The following is a 16,318-nucleotide window of genomic DNA, read 5'->3' as shown; positions in this document are numbered from 1 at the left end:
AAGGTACATACATCTCTAGCATAGTTGACAATGATTGTCAACCAGCTATTTGCAACCAAGGTTAAATGAACACCCTGATAGCCTAAGGATGTAGAATAATTTCACTGACGATCATCAGTGCTGACTCTAGGATCTAAATTGACAAGTTGCTTTTGTGCAACCAATAGATGAAAATAATGACTATGAGCACTGCCTCTGTAAAGTGCTTGAATTTTTAAAATTAAATCTATGATAGGGATTGGTATAGCACAAGAAAAACCCGGATGAAATAAACCGATTTGTCGGTTGCATTAATAATGAAATAATGAGAAAGAGAACGTTATATTTGATTTTGATTTCAAAATCCAATCCATCCAATTCTGTATTAAATATGTCTTTTCAATCTTTTTATCAATATTTGAAGTGTTATTGTGGGAAAAATTAAACAGCCACAGTCTGAGTGATGACTTGGTTTTGATTCAGTACCTATCTGGATGCAATTTACAGTCTTTAATCTGTTATCCATGCCACTGACAGTAATAATTTCTAAACATCTAAACAAAGTAAAATATGGCAGATTTATTAAAACATAAATCATAATCAGATGTCTCATACAATGGCAAATTAGTTTGTAACTTCCAGTACTTTCACTGTAAATATTTAGCCCTTAAAACCTTTTCTAAATTTTGCTATGCATGTAGTTTGGATAAAATTTAACATTCCTTATCAATGATAATAAATAGGGCCTGGAGAACAGCTATGGAACTGAATTGAAATTAATTCAGAGATCAAATCTAATAAATTAAAAAATCAAAAGCTTACCACAAAGTACATGAAATATCAAAATGGACTTTTTTGTTCTGGCACAATTTAACTATATTTTAATTGATGGTGTTTGATAAACTGACAGAATACAATACAGACAATTTCCACCTATCAGGTGAATACTGTGTGGTATATGTGTTTAGGTGTGAGCAAATTGATCGGTGAACTGCTTAATTTCACTGTGACTTACGAATATGAAAATAAGAACATTTGAAAAGTCTTTATGCCCCATCCAGCACATCCTACAATTATGGTTTAATGACTCCTAGTTTGCCTTTGGCAATTGAAACATTATCGTTATTTCATTGGTAATTCTTTAAGTATTCCAAACTTGAATGTAACGGTGGGAATTCAACTTGTGGATTTTAAGCCATTTTATATGGCAGCTTGGCAGTAAATCCCAATGCTTTCCACTCCATCGTGAAGGCTGTAAGTCCAACAAATCAGCATCTTAATTCACCACCAGTGATAAATTAAAACTACTAATCAAACGTTAGTTGTCATTATTTAAATCTACCATCTCAATTTTATATATGATAAAATATGCAAACAAATGCTTGCAAATGCTAATGGTGGTCTCATCATTTGCTGCTGTTAGCGAGTTAGCAAAATGGAATCCAGAAGGAAAGAAAGAATAGAAAGAATGACTTGGATTTATATAACGCCTTTCACGACCTTAGAACATTCCAAAGCTCTTTACAGCCAATTAAGTACTTTTGAAGTGTAGTCATTGTTTTAATGTAAGAAATACAGCAGCCAATTTGCACACAGCAAGGTCTTACAACAGCAATGTGATAATGAACAGGTAATCTGTTTGAGTGGTGTTGGTTGAGGGATAAATATTGGCCAAGACACCAAGGAGAACTCCCCTGCTCGTCTTCGAATAGTGCCATCCAAAAGTGGCACTTCCAACAGTGCAGCACTCCTTCAGTACTGCACTGGAATGTCAGCCTAGATTTTGTGCTCAAGTCTGTGGAGTGGGACTTGAACCCACAACCTTTTGACTTAGAGGTGAGAATTCTACCAACGAGCCATGGCTGACACCTACATTGACTGCATTGACCCTGTTTCTTCAACTCAGCATTATTTAGACTGACAAAATCATTTTGCAAATGTCAAGATGTATTTTTGAAACACCTAGAATGTCATCAAAGCCCAAAGTAAGTTCATATGCATGGACCATGATGATAAAATAAATTAATAAAGTTACCAAGCTTCTTCAAACATGACACAAGATTATTAGATTAATAGTAGCAAACAAAAGCGATCAAAACCTGAAATAGCATTGTTGAGGCAATCTGTTATACATAAGATATATGTATATAAGATTACAAAGATCTTCAAAATCATTCCAGAGGGTGAAGCATGTTCAAATGTCTTGAAAGTTTAAATTAGATTTTCCATGCAACCAAACAGTACAGTAAAACATTTGGACAGCAATTGCATAAATTGCAGTCTGCTAATGTCAGGCTCCAATGCCTCTGATTGAGAACATAAGAACATAAGAAATAGAAACATGAGTGGGACCTGGCCCCTCGAGCCTTCAATCAGATCATGGATGATCTACAACCTCAACTCCACTTTCCTGCCCAATCCCCATAAATCTATCTATCTCAGCCTTGAATATGCTCAATGACTCAACATTCACAGCCCTCTGGGGTAGAGAATTCCAAAGATTCACAACCCTCTGAGTGAAGAAATTCCTCCTCATCTCAGTCTTGAATGGTCGACCCCTTATCCTGTGACTATGTCCCCTAGTTCTAGACTCTCCAGCCATGGGAAACAATCTCTCAGCATCTACCCTGTCAAGCCCCCTCAGAATCTTATATGTTTCAATTAGATCACCTCTCATTCTTCTAAACTCCAGAAAGTATAGGCCCATTCTACTCAACCTCTCCTGATAGGACAACCCTCTCATCCCAGGAAGTAATCTAGTGAACCTTTGCTGCACCGCCTCTAAGGCAAGTATATCCTTCCTTAGGTAAGGAGACCAAAACTGTACACAGTACTCCAGGTGAGGTCTCACCAAAGCCCTGTACAATTGTAGTAAGACTTCCTTACTCTTATACTCCAACCTCCTTGCAATAAAGGCCAACATTCCATTTGCCTTTCTAATTGCTTGCTGTATCTGCATGCTAACCTTTTGTGTTTCTTGTGCGAGGACACCCAAGTCCCTCTGAATACCAACGTTCAATAGTCTCTCACCATTTAAAAAATATTCTGTTTTTCTATTCTTTGAGAAGGAGGAAATCCTTCAAAGAATAGTTCAAAGTTGCACAACAACTCTCTTCCAAAATGATCAGTCAGCAGTTCTGGTGAATGTATTCTTGTAAACAATAGCTTACATAGTTTCCGTTTCTATAGATGAGCATTTGTCTTCTTTCAGCCCCACTCCAACTACTGCAGAAGCAAAACCCATGCTGAGAGAACCAAAAAGGCACCTAAGGTGAGGGGCAAGGAATCCACTGGCAAGAAAGAGTGGAGGACAGCAGCCACCAAACAGGAAGAGGAGTCCTTGATCAGCTCTGGGTGTTGGAAAAACCTGTCACCTCTTGCCAGATCCTCCACAGGACTTTTTAAAGCACCCAGATTCAGACTGTCAGAGACTAAACAACATCATGTAGTTGGGCTGGCACAATGATCTGATGGACTCTCTGGTCTATTGGCTCACTAAACTAGTGCATAACCAACAACCTTGCAACCTTACTCCATAGTATTCTCGTATGTAGCCATTCAACACTCCTTAGAAGCAACTGGAGGCCTTTCTTCAGCGTTTTTGGGGCTAGTATCCACTCCAGCTGTTGCAAAGCTGGCAGAAATCTCCAAGTTCCAAGATGGCACTGAGAAAAAGGTTTGCCCAACCCAGCAGCAGCGCAGCAACAATAAAGTCTGTCCTGTGGCAGATGCCATCATTCTTCCAGATAAGGAGCATGACAAACAGAAGGTTTGGGAAAATATTATTGCCATCATTTTCAATAACATCATACATTGGTACTACTTATAAAAAAAGGTCAAATCTTATCACAGACTATGGGGGTTAAATTGGATAAAGGGGTGAAAAGAAGGAGGGGCATCCTATATCTGCAGTGGGGCAAGGGGCCCTTCAGATATACGGTCCCGAGGCCGTAGGGGACGAAGTCAATGCCAGTCGCATAGCACCACGAACATGGATGCAGTGCAGGAAGAAGTTCAATGCTGTGACACAAGTCGTCAAGGTGAGTGAGGTCAATTGTCAAGAGGCATCGCCTACCAACTGCACCACTAGTCCCATCCACTGCTCCATGCACTACACCCCCCATCATCCACCTACCAACAAACGCTTTCAATCACTACTCAACTCCTCCAATCAGATGCTCTCACCCTCACACATTACCATTGTTGCAAGCCACACACCCACAACTCACAGGTCACACACACTGGCAGTTATTCAACCATGACAGGCACATCACCCAAACATCTGGGAGTGCACTTACTGACACATGTCCTGCTTTCTTGCAGGAGAAAGTGGCGCATAACAGGAGGCAGCAAGTGGCAGTGGCTCCATGGAACATGAACCGTGCTGTCTTCTCTCAGGATAACAGCATTCCTGTCTCACCCCTACCAATCTGCCAGTGCCCTTGCTATTGCCTGACAGCTAGCCAGCCCATTCCCTGTAGAGTATTGAAACTTTATTATAGGAACATAGGAAGATAGGAACAGGAGTAGGCGATTTTGCCCCTTGAGCCTGTTCTGCCATTCAATGAGATCATGGTTGATCTGTGACCTAACTTCATATACCCGGCTTAGCCCCATATCCCTTAATACCTTAGGTTAAGAAAAATATATCAAGCTCAGATTTAAAATTAACAATTGAGCTAGCATCAACTGCCATTTGCAGAAGAGCGTTCCAAATTTCTACCACCCTTTGAGTGTAGAAGTGTTTCCTAACTTCACTCCTTCAAGTCCTGGCTCTAATTTTTAGGCTATGTCCCCTAGTCCTAGTATTCAAGTATAGGAGACCTCCAAAATCAGGTACAAATGCATCAGCAGCCAGAAGCAATAATCCAGCAATTAACCCTGTATGATTCCTTTAAATAGCACTAGTGAGGGGGTCCTCCATGCTGATTACGACCTGTTCAGCTGTGCGAGGTTAAGACAGTGCGTTGGCTGGAGCATTGAGTTCCAAAATCACATCTGTCCCTTTAAATCAGCGTTGCACACTGATCAACCGCATATTCTCCCTATTTTACACGCTGCCGACATTCGTTATCTGCGCGTGTGAAAACGCCTTTACAAAGATGGCGTCCAGCATACATCACGCTAGAAGTTTGTACGCGCATTCTGAATGCCATTTTGGGTCCTTAGGAGGCCGCGTAGCGCCTACAAACCAGGCGCTATGCAGCCCAATTTATAGGTCTATGTCTCTTCCCGGCCTGCTCCCTCCTTCTATGGGTAATGGATATTGCATGAATTCAACTGTCAATCTTCTCCAAGACTTTCTTGCATGTGGATTGGTGGTTGGGTTCATCAGACCCACAAATTGTTGTCCTCTTGCACAATCAAATTCACCGCTGTGTCATAGGAACATAGGAACAGGAGTAGGCCATTCAGCCCCTCGAGCCCGCTCCGCCATTTGATAAGATCATGGCTGATCTGTGATCTAACTCCATAAACCTGCCTTTGGCCCATATCCCTTATTACCTTAGTTTGGTAAAAAGCTATCTATCTCAGATTTAAAATTAGCAGTTGAGCTAGTCTCAATTGCCGTTTGCAGAAGAGAGTTCCAAACTTCTACCACCCTTTGTGTGTAAAAGTGTTTTCTAATCTCACTCCTGAAAGGTCTGGCTCTAATTTTTAGACTGTGCCCCCTATTCCTAGAATCCTCAACCAGCAGAAATAGTTTCTCTCTATCCACCCTATCTGTTCCCCTTAATATCTTATAAACTTCGATCAGATCACCCCTTATCCTTCGAAACTCGAGAGAATTCAACCCCAATTTGTGTAATCTCTCCTCGTAACTTAATCCTTGAACTCCGGGATTCATTCTAGTAAACCTACGCTGCATTCCCTCCAAGGCCAATATGTCCTTCCGAAGGTGCGGTGACCAGAACTGCTCGCAGTACTCCAGGTGCGGTCTAACCAGGGTTTTGTATAGCTGCAGAATAACTTCTGCCCCCATATACTCTAGTCCTCTAGATATAAAGGCCAGCATTCAATTAGCCTTCTTGATTATTTTCTGCACCTGTTCATGACACTTCAATGATCTATGTACCTGAACCCCTAAATCCCTTTGGACATCCACAGTTTTTAACTTTTTACCATTTAGAAAGTACCTTGTTCTATCCTTTTTTGATCCAAAGTGGATGACCTCACATTTGTCTACATTGAATTCCATTTGCCACAGTTTTGCCCATTCACCTAATCTATCAATATCGCTTTGTAATTTTATGTTTTCATCTACACTGCTTACAATGCCATCAATCTTTGTGTCATCGGCAAACTTAGATATGAGACTTTCTATGGCTTCATCTAAGTCGTTAATAAATATTATGAATAATTGAGGCCTCAAGACAGATCCCTGCGGGACTCCACTAGTCACATCCTGCCAACGTGAGTACCTACCCATTATCCCTACTCTCTGTCGCCTTTCGCTCAGCCAACTTCCTAACCAAGTCCATACTTTTCCCTCGATTCCATGGGCTTCGATCTTAGCTGTCGGTGAAATATATCTTTCTGGTTGATTTTTCCATTGTGGCTCCAGTGTTTCTATTCAGTATGTTTGCACTGGTGAAAATTATGTTTCTTATAAGGGTCAAGAAACTCGTTTCCTGCTTGTTAAGGTGGTAAACTGCGATGATTGCTGCTCTGCTGTAATTGGTTCTAAACTGTTCATTAAACTTGATGACTAATGGGCAGCATCGGAAAACTCAGAAGAAACTTAGAGAGAGACGGGCAGATAAAACTCAGTATCCAAATTTGAATTGCAAAAACAAGTTTTTGTATCATTGTTGAAATGTAGAGAAAATGGAGCACATTTTCATCTTTAAGACTGGTACAGAACTTCACATGTCGGAAGCACATATTGGGAATTCAGGCATATGCACCATAATTGTTTTATCCACTACTGATGTGCTCGCTTGCCTACATTGGCTCCTGGTCTCCCATTACTTCCAATTTAAAATTTTCATCCTCATGTTCAAATCCAGCTCTCCACCTCTCTCTCCTTCTTTAAAACATGATGTGGAGATGCCGGTGATGGACTGGGGTGGACAAATGTAAGGAATCTTACAACACCAGGTTATAGTCCAACAGTTTTATTTGAAAATCACAAGATTTCGGAGGCTTTCTCCTTCGTCAGGTGAGTGTGGGATTCCCTGAAGGTTACCGCATTTGTAGTCAGAGAACAATGCCTGGTGATTACAGATAGTCTTTCCAACTGCCCGTTGTCAAGGCAATCAGACAGAGAGATATTACATACAGGGCTACTGAATATACAAACGGTCCGATCCCAAAGACAGAGAGAGAGCGAGAGAGAGAAACATCCGAAAGGAAGAGAAAGAGAGAGAATGACCAGTTGTATTAAAAACAGATAACTCTTTTTTCGCTGGTGGGGTTACGTGTAGTGTGACATGAACCCAAGATCCCGGCTGAGGCCGTCCTCATGGGTGCAGAACTTGGCTATCAATTTCTGCTCGATGATTTTGCGTTGTCGTGTGTCTTAAAGGCCGCCTTGGAGAACGCTTACCCGAAGATCGGTGGCTGAATGTCCTTGACTGCTGAAGTGTTCCCCGACTGGGAGGGAACCCTCCTGTCTGGCGATTGTTGCGCGGTGTCCGTTCATCCGTTGTCGCAGTGTCTGCATGGTCTCGCCAATGTACCATGCTCCGGGGCATCCTTTCCTGCAACGTATGAGGTAGACAACGTTGGCCGAGTCACAGGAGTATGAACCATGTACCTGGTGGGTGGTGTCCTCTCGTGTGATGGTGGTATCTGTGTCGATGATCTGGCATGTCTTGCAGAGGTTGCCGTGGCAGGGTTGTGTGGTGTCGTGGACACTGTTCTCTTGAAAGCTGGGTAATTTGCTGCGAACGATGGTCTGTTTGAGGTTGGGTGGCTGTTTGAAGGCGAGTAGTGGAGGCGTGGGGATGGCCTTAGCGAGGTGTTCGTCATCATTGATGACATGTTGAAGGCTGCGGAGAACATGGCGTAGTTTCTCCGCTCCGGGGAAGTACTGGACGACGAAGGGTACTCTGTTGGTTGCGTTCCGTGTTTGTCTTCTGAGGAGGTCTATGCGATTTTTCGCTGTGGCCCATCAGAACTGTCGATCGACGAGTCGAGTGTCATATCCCGTTCTTACGAGGGCGTCTTTCAGCGTCTGTCGGTGTCCATCGCGTTCCTCCTCGTCTGAGCAGATCCTGTGTATTCGCAGAGCCTGTCCATAGGGGATGGCCTCTTTGACGTGGTTAGGGTGGAAGCTGGAAAAGTGGAGCATCGTGACGTTGTCCGTGGACTTGCGGTAGAGTGAGGTGCTGAGGTGCCCATCTTTGATGGAGATTCGTGTGTCTAAGAAAGAAACCAATTCTGAGGAGTAGTCCATGGTGAGTTTGATGGTGGGATGGAACTTGTTGATGTTATCATGTAGTCTCTTCAGTGGTTCTTCGCCGTGGGTCCATAGGAAGAAAATGTCGGTGATGTATCTGGTGTATAGCGTTGGTTGGAGGTCCTGTGCAGTGATGAAGTCGTGCTCGAACTTGTGCATGAAAATGTTGGCGTATTGGGGTGCGAATTTGGTCCCCATGTGTTCTGTGTGTTTGGGTAAAGAACTAGTTATCGAAGGTGAAGACATTGTGATCCAGGATGAAGCAGATGAGTTGTAGGATGGCGTCTGGAGATTGGCTGTTGTTGGTGTTGAGTACTGAGGCTGTTGCAGCGATGCCGTCATCGTGGGGGATACTGGTGTAGAGTGCCGAGACGTCCCTCGTGGTGAGAAGTGTTCCTGGTTCAACTGGTCTGTGGGTGCTAAGTTTTTGTAGGAAGTCTGTAGTGTTGCGACAGAAGCTGGGGGTTCCCTGTACGATGGGTTTCAGGATGCCCTCGACGTATCCAGAGAGGTTCTCACACAGGGTTCCGTTGCCTGTCCTTAAAACCTACCTCTTTGATGAAGCTTTTAGTCATCCCTCCTAATGTCTCCTTCTTTGGTCGGTATCAATCTGTGATTGATTACGCTTCTGTGAAGCGCCTTGGGATGTTTTACTAGGCTAAAGTCACTATATAAATTGTTGTTTTTGCTGTCAATGTTGCTGTTGTAGTTGTAGTAATAGTATTATTAAAACCAATAGATGGAAAATCATTGGAGGCACATCTGGATTCTCAATGTGTACTATCAGCACATGAAACTCTGCACTGGAATTGCTGAAGACAAAAATTTATCCCGATGTAGTTTTGCAATCAAATGAATACTATGCACTTACAGTCCCAAATGTGAAATTAGGTTAATACCACCAGATTACACAACATAATCTGTAAATTAATGCGTTCTTAAAAAACATTCCCACCTGATACCCTTTACTCACCAGTTAAACATTTTTAATTAAAGATTAATAAAGGAGAGTTCCTTGAGAATTATTTTAATATATCAGTTTATGCAAACTAATCTGACTGAATATTGTTCAGCAATTCTCATTTTTTGATTCAGCTGACCCCTGAAGACATGTTCTATTCCCTGTCACCAAATGTGTCAAGATTAGATTATTTGAGACGTAACATTAACAAGCTTCCATATTTCTGCACCATCAACAAACATGAAGAATTCAAAGTCAAATGAATTATTCATTCTTGCTGTTACTATCCAGGTATATTAAAATACAATTATTTTATACTGAATTCATGAATTTTATCACAACTATTAATTCATCCAAGCCCTATTTAATTCAATAAGTAAAGTAAGAGTATTTTAGTATAGAACACATTTTATGGTTTGGGCAGCCAGAGTAAGCATGAAGTACTCCATTGGTCTTCATAGAATAGAATAATAGAATTTTACAGCACAGAAGGAGGCCATTCGGCCCACTGTGAAAGAACTACCAATTGGTCCCAGTCGACTGCTCTTTCCTCATAGCCCTGCAAATTTTTCCTTTTTAGGCATATATCCAATTCCTTTTTGAAAAATACTATTGAATCTGCTTCCACCACCCTTTCAGTCAATGCATTCCAGATCATTTCAACTCACTGAGTAAAAAAAAATTCTCCTCATCTCCGCCCTAGCTTTTTTGTCAATTATCTTAAATCTGTGTTCTCTGGTTACCGACCCTCCTGTCAGTGGAAACAGTTTCTCCCTATCTAGTCTATCAAAACCCCTCATGATGTTGAACACCTCTATTAAATTTCCCCTTAACATTCTTTGCTCTAAGGAAAACAACCCCAGCTTCTCTAGTCTCTCCACGAAACTGATTTCCCTCATCCCTGGTACCATTCTGGTAAATCTCCTCTGCAACCTCTCCAAGGCTTTGATGTTCTTTCTAAAGTATGGTACCCAGAATTCGACATAATGCTCTAGCTGAGGTCTAACCAATGATTCATTAAGGGTTACCGTAACTTCTTTGCTTTTGTACTCAATGGGCATCATTTTAGCACCCACTATCGGGTGGGTTCCTGGCGGGGGGGCTCCGAAAATCGGAGAATCCCGGAGCGGGACCGGACCCCGGCTCCAACCCGCCCACTTCTGGGTTCCCCACTGATGCGCCGGCGTGCCCGCGCAGCCCCCGCTGGTGGGAATCCCGCAGGCAATTAAAGCCAGCGGGATGCCACTTGACAATATTTATCTTGCTTGTTCAGGTCATTAACTGACCTGATTAAGGGATTGTGTGAGGAGGGGTGGGATTTTATAGCAAACTGGGACTGTTTCCCACACTGGAGGAAACACTCCCAGTTCAAATGGACGTGTGGCAGCTGCAAAGGTCCATTTGACAGGTTGGGGGGGGAGACATTCACTCATTGCAGGAGGCCACTCTGTCACTTGGGACAAAGTTTGGCCTCCACCACCCTCCTCCTGACAATCAAAGTCACCAACTTGCACACTTACCCCGGGGTCCAGAGACATGTACTTACCTTGCGGACCCCCTCAGATGTACATCTTCCGGATGGGGGCCGCCGTAGCTGCGGTCATGACCTCCTGGGAGGGCGAACAGCATCACCAGCCTCACCAGCCTCGCCATCCACCTCTGACACGTGGAGCTCCACAACAGAGTGTTGTGACACATCCACTTGTACAGCAGGAGGGAGGGCTACCGCAGAGTGAGATGCGTCGCAGAGGGCACTACCCTCGCCACAGGGTCCACAGACCGAGGCTCAGCTTCCTGGACCTCTCTGAGCAGCAGTGCACACGGAGGCTCAGAGTCACTCAACATGTAGTCATGGACATCTGCAGCCTCCTTCATGCCAAGCTGTCGCTGTCAAAGTCACCACTGCCCTCAACAACTTCTCCTCCGCATCCTTCCAGGGTGCCACCGGGGACATCGCCGACGTCTCTCAGCCGTCTGCACAAAAAAGCCCTGCAAATACACCTACATCCACTCTGCAGTAACACAATGGGTGGCATCAGTTGTGGGTCCTCATAGTGATCCTCAGGAGAGGGCATTATTGCACAAACCAGACAAGGTTCGCAAAGACATGGCAGTAGTGTTGCCAATATAATATGTAATGTGAGTTGGTCAGAAATTCAATATAAGTAACAACCATGACAAACCCTCAAACACCCTTGTGCATCCCCTTCATGCTCATGACACGTTTGCCTTACGCTGCCTACTGCACATATGTGATGCATGCCCTGTGGCTGCAGCACAGGTAGTGGCAGATTGAGTGAGGCTGACCGTGAAAGAGATGCACGAGAGGGTGAGTATGAGATAGAGCCATGAGATTGTATGAGGATTGGGTTGAGTGGTAGTGGCGGGATGAGTACTGGTGAGGTGAGTAAGTGCAGGTAAGATGAGGATGAGGTTTGAGTGGATGTGAGGGGTGATGTGACAGAGTAGTGTTGGCAGTGCAGAAGGAGATGTGGGATGGGGGCGGTGATGTAGCAGATGGAGTGTAGGGGAATGAGTAAGTGTACTCACTTTGGCTGACCTACTGAGGTCATTGGAGCGCCTCCTGCACTGTATACAGGTGGGCGATATGTTGGTGGTGCAGGTGACCTCCTCTGCCACCTCGAGCCAGGCCTTCCTGGTGGCAGAGGCAGGCCGCTTCCTCCCGCCCGCCGGGGGGAAGATCTCTGTCCTCCCCCTCCTCCTCACCCCATCTAATGATACCTGGAGTGAGGCATCATTAAACTGGGAGCAGCCTTCCCCCTGGGCTGCTCCATGCTGTAATTTTTTCTATTTGTTGCAGCATCTGTCAGTGGAGGACTGCCCCTTTAAATAGAGCTCCTCCAGCTGACAGATCTTACTGCGCATGCGCAGCCCGCCCGACGCGCAGATCAGCAGTGGGGAACCCGGAAGACAAGGTAAGTGGATCCAATTGGGCTGCGATCGCGCGGGTGGCTGACTAATTTCTCCGGGCGCATTACCCACGCGCCCAATAGCCCCCCCGCCGCGAACCTGCAGCCCTGGTAACATCGAGACCTATGCCTCTATTTATAAAGCCAAGGATCCGTATGCCTTTTTAACATCTTAATCAACTTGTCCTGCCATGTTCAAAGATTTGTGTATGTGAACCCCAGGATCATTGTTCTTGCAGCCCCTTTAAAATTTTACCATTTAGTTTATACTGCCTCTCCTCATTTTTCCTTCCAAAATGCAACACTTCACACATCTCTGCGTTAAATCTCATCTGCAGCGTGTCTGCCCATTTCACTATCTTGTTCACTGTTTATTACATTTTACATGTTTACACATCTTTGTGTCATCCGCAAACTTAGAAATTATGCCCCCTATACCCAAGTCCAGGTCATTAAAATATATCAAAAAGAGCAGTGGTCTTAATACTGACCCCTGGGGGACACCACTGTACACTTCCTTCCAGTCTGAAAAACAACCATTCACCACTGCTCTCTGCTTTCTGTAATTTTGTATCCATGCTGCCACTGTCCCTTTAATGCCATGGGCTTCAATTTTGCTAACAAGTCTATTATGTGTTACTTTATCAAACGCCTTCTGAAAGTCCATATACAAAACATCAACCTTAAGTAACCCTCTTAGTATAGGAAGATGCAGAGTAAAGCTGTCTGTACTCTGCCGCAACAATATAGTTTAGTTTAATCATACTCTTCTTCTCATCAATGTATTTTAATTATTTTAAAATCATTAATTGAATACAATAATCTACATCATTTGGCATATGTCATAACAAGCCTCTATTTTGAAAGAATTACTCTTAACACTAAAGTAGCACTAAATGAAAAATGTTTTCAATGAGCAGCTATTGACCTGTTTAATGGCAATGGGACTTTAAGCTGTATGGTATAATTTTACTGCATCTCAGAGGTCAATAATGAAGATCTAAGATGAACAGAAATAATAAGCATTTACATTTTTTTAAATTCTATGCGGCGGTGAAGGAGTGAAGTGTTGCAAAAAAATAAGATGTGATTATGCCGTCACATGGTCATGATTAGTCTTCAGGTTCAAAAGTGCATCATTGCCCTTTTTTCTTAGTCTACAGGAAACTTTTGATTATCAAAGAAACCAAGAAACTATTAAATATTACTTTCAATTTGGTGTTTTTTATTGAACTTTTTAAAGTTTCATTTTCTGCGACCCCAAAGTCTGGTGGGGTAGGAGAATGGAAGTCAAACAATTCCACCAGGGAGGTGGCCACAAATTGGGGGTAGAACCCGAATCCTTCAGGATTCTGCACCCTCTAAAGAACGACCCAAATTCCAGTTGGGAAGGGAACTGATAAATCTTTCAGCTGCCCCTCCTCACATCAGATGACAGCTTTGGGAAACTGTCTGGAGGTGTTCTAAGGCTGTCCCAGGAATGGTGGAAATTGTAAAACAAAAAATCACCACTATCGATTCAGGCCTATAAGGGCATCCCACTCCTCTATCCGGGTGGCATGGCACCAGTCCAATTTTCTGACCAGCAGTTAGGGCAGGTGCAACTGTTGTGCGTGTACAGACCTGGGCCACCTACCAGACTACTTAGATGGCTTTGTCCCCATAATTTGGGACTGGGTCCATGCCCTCCATTATCAGTGGCGCGGAGTCCTGGTCCACTATATTTCCAGTGGTGGAGCAGGGATCCCAGAATTTCAGAACATATGTATTTAATGTTAGAAGGAAGTCCATACTTCTGGAAGTTTTCTCCTAGCATTAAAATTGAACCTGTCAGCATGCTCACACTCATGTGCAGAGCTCCTTCATTGCTGGGTAAAGAGGAACAGGGAACCAGCAATGTAACTCAACTCAGTGTAACTCTCTATACTCATTGGTGATGATGGATGGTTGCTTCCCTGCTCTAGTCATAGCAGTAGATGGATCTATGCTGTTTCTTCAATAATCAACCACAAAGTTTCCAAGAAATAAAGAACATGCATTGATATAGCACCTCTCATGTTCTTAGGATGTCTGTAAGTGCTTTACAACCAATTAATTATTTTCAAAGTTTATTCACTTGTTTTATAGGTAGCCAATTTGTACACAGGAAGGTCACACAAAAAATGAGATAAATATCCAGTTAATATTTAGTGATGTTGGCTGAGGGATATATGTTGGCCGCGATGCTGGAGGAACTCCCCAGCTCTTCTTCAAATAGTGCCATGGGATATTTTACAACCACTTGAAAAAGCCTTGGTTTAACATTTATCCTAAATATGGTACCTGCAAAAATGCAGCATACTGCATTGAAGTGTCAGCCTAGATTATGTGCTCAAGGCCTGGAATGGGGCTTAAACCCATAGAGGGTTAAATTGGATAACCCCAGAAACCGGGTGCGGGGGTCGCAGTGCATGATTAACCCACGCCCAGTCGTTGAGCTGCAGGCAGCACGTAACATTCGGGTGGGTAATTGGAGTTCAGGTCGAAGGTCAGCCATGATCTTATTGAATGGCGAGCAGACTTGAGGGGCCGTACGGCCTACTCCTGCTCCTGCTTCTTATGTTCTGAAGCACAACTAGCCCCATCCACTGCTTCACGCACTACACCCCCATCATCCACCTACCAACAAACTCTTTCAATCAGTACTCAACTCTTCCAATCAGATGCTTCCTCTCACCCTCATACATTACCACTGTTGCAAGCCGCACACCCACAACTCACAGGTCACACACACAGGCAGCTATTCAACCATGACAGGCACATCACCCAAACATCTTGCAGGACACTCACCGACACACATCCTGCTTTCTTGCAGGAGAAAGTGGCGCATAACAGGAGGCAGCAAGTGACAGTGGCTCCATGAAACATGAACCGTGCTGTCCTCTTTCAGGATGACAGCATTCCTGTCCCACCCCTGCCATTCTGCCAGTGCCCTTGCTGTTGCCTGTCAGCTAGCCAGCCCACTCCCTGTAGAGAATTGAGAATTTATTATAGGAACATTGGAAGATAGGAACAGGAGTAGGTCATTTAGCCCCTTGGGTCTGTTCCGCCATTCAATGAGATCATGGTTGATCTGTGACCTAACTCCATGTACCCGACTTAGCCCCATACCCCTTAATACATTTGGTTAAGAAAAATCTATCAACAATTGAGCTCGCATCAACTGCCATTTGCAGAAGAGCGTTCCAAACTTCTACCACCCTTTGCGTGTAGAAGCGTTTCCTAACTTCACTCCTGCAAGTTCTGGCTGTAATTTTTAGGCTATGTCCCCTAGTCCTAATATTCAAGTATAGGAGACCTCCAAAAACAGGTACAAATGCATCAGCAACCAGAAGCAATAATTCAGCAACTAACCTGTAACTTTTGCATGATCCCTTTAAATAGCGCTGGTGAGGGGTCTTCCATGCTGTTTACAACCTGTTCAGCTGTGCGAGGCTAAGGGAGTGCGTTGGCTGGTGCAATGAGTTCCAAAATTGCATCTGTCCCTTTAAATCAGCATTGCACACTGATCTACCACATATTCTCCCTACTTTATATGCTGCCGGCGTTCATTATCGGCACGTGTGAAAACGCCTTTACCAAGATGGCGTCTGGCGCTTGTCACACTAGAAGTGTGTGCGCGCATTCCGGACACCATTTTGGGTCCTTAGGAGGTCACGTAACGCCTACAAAACAGGCTCTACGCAGCCCAATTTACAGCCCATGACCTTCTAACTCAGACGTGAGAATCCTACCAAAAGTGCTAAGTTGACACTAAACAATATCTACATAAGATACTTTATGAACATTCAAAACCTTTTGATAAAACTAGATTTTCCTCTCATTCATGAAATACAAAGGATTGCTTCGGAGATAAAGGAAGCTCTCTGGAATGTTCCGAATAATGTTTCTTCTTTTATATTTTATTTAGTGAATGTCATGCTCATCAGGATTTCAGGCACCCAGTGTAATTATCAAGCTCTCCCCAGTCAGTTATACCAGAATATTGCTCCATTTATTTGGCTG

Source organism: Heptranchias perlo, chromosome 4, assembly GCF_035084215.1.
Source record: "Heptranchias perlo isolate sHepPer1 chromosome 4, sHepPer1.hap1, whole genome shotgun sequence".
NCBI classification, from domain to species: Eukaryota; Metazoa; Chordata; class Chondrichthyes; order Hexanchiformes; family Hexanchidae; genus Heptranchias; species Heptranchias perlo.
This window is presented reverse-complemented; position numbering follows the sequence as displayed.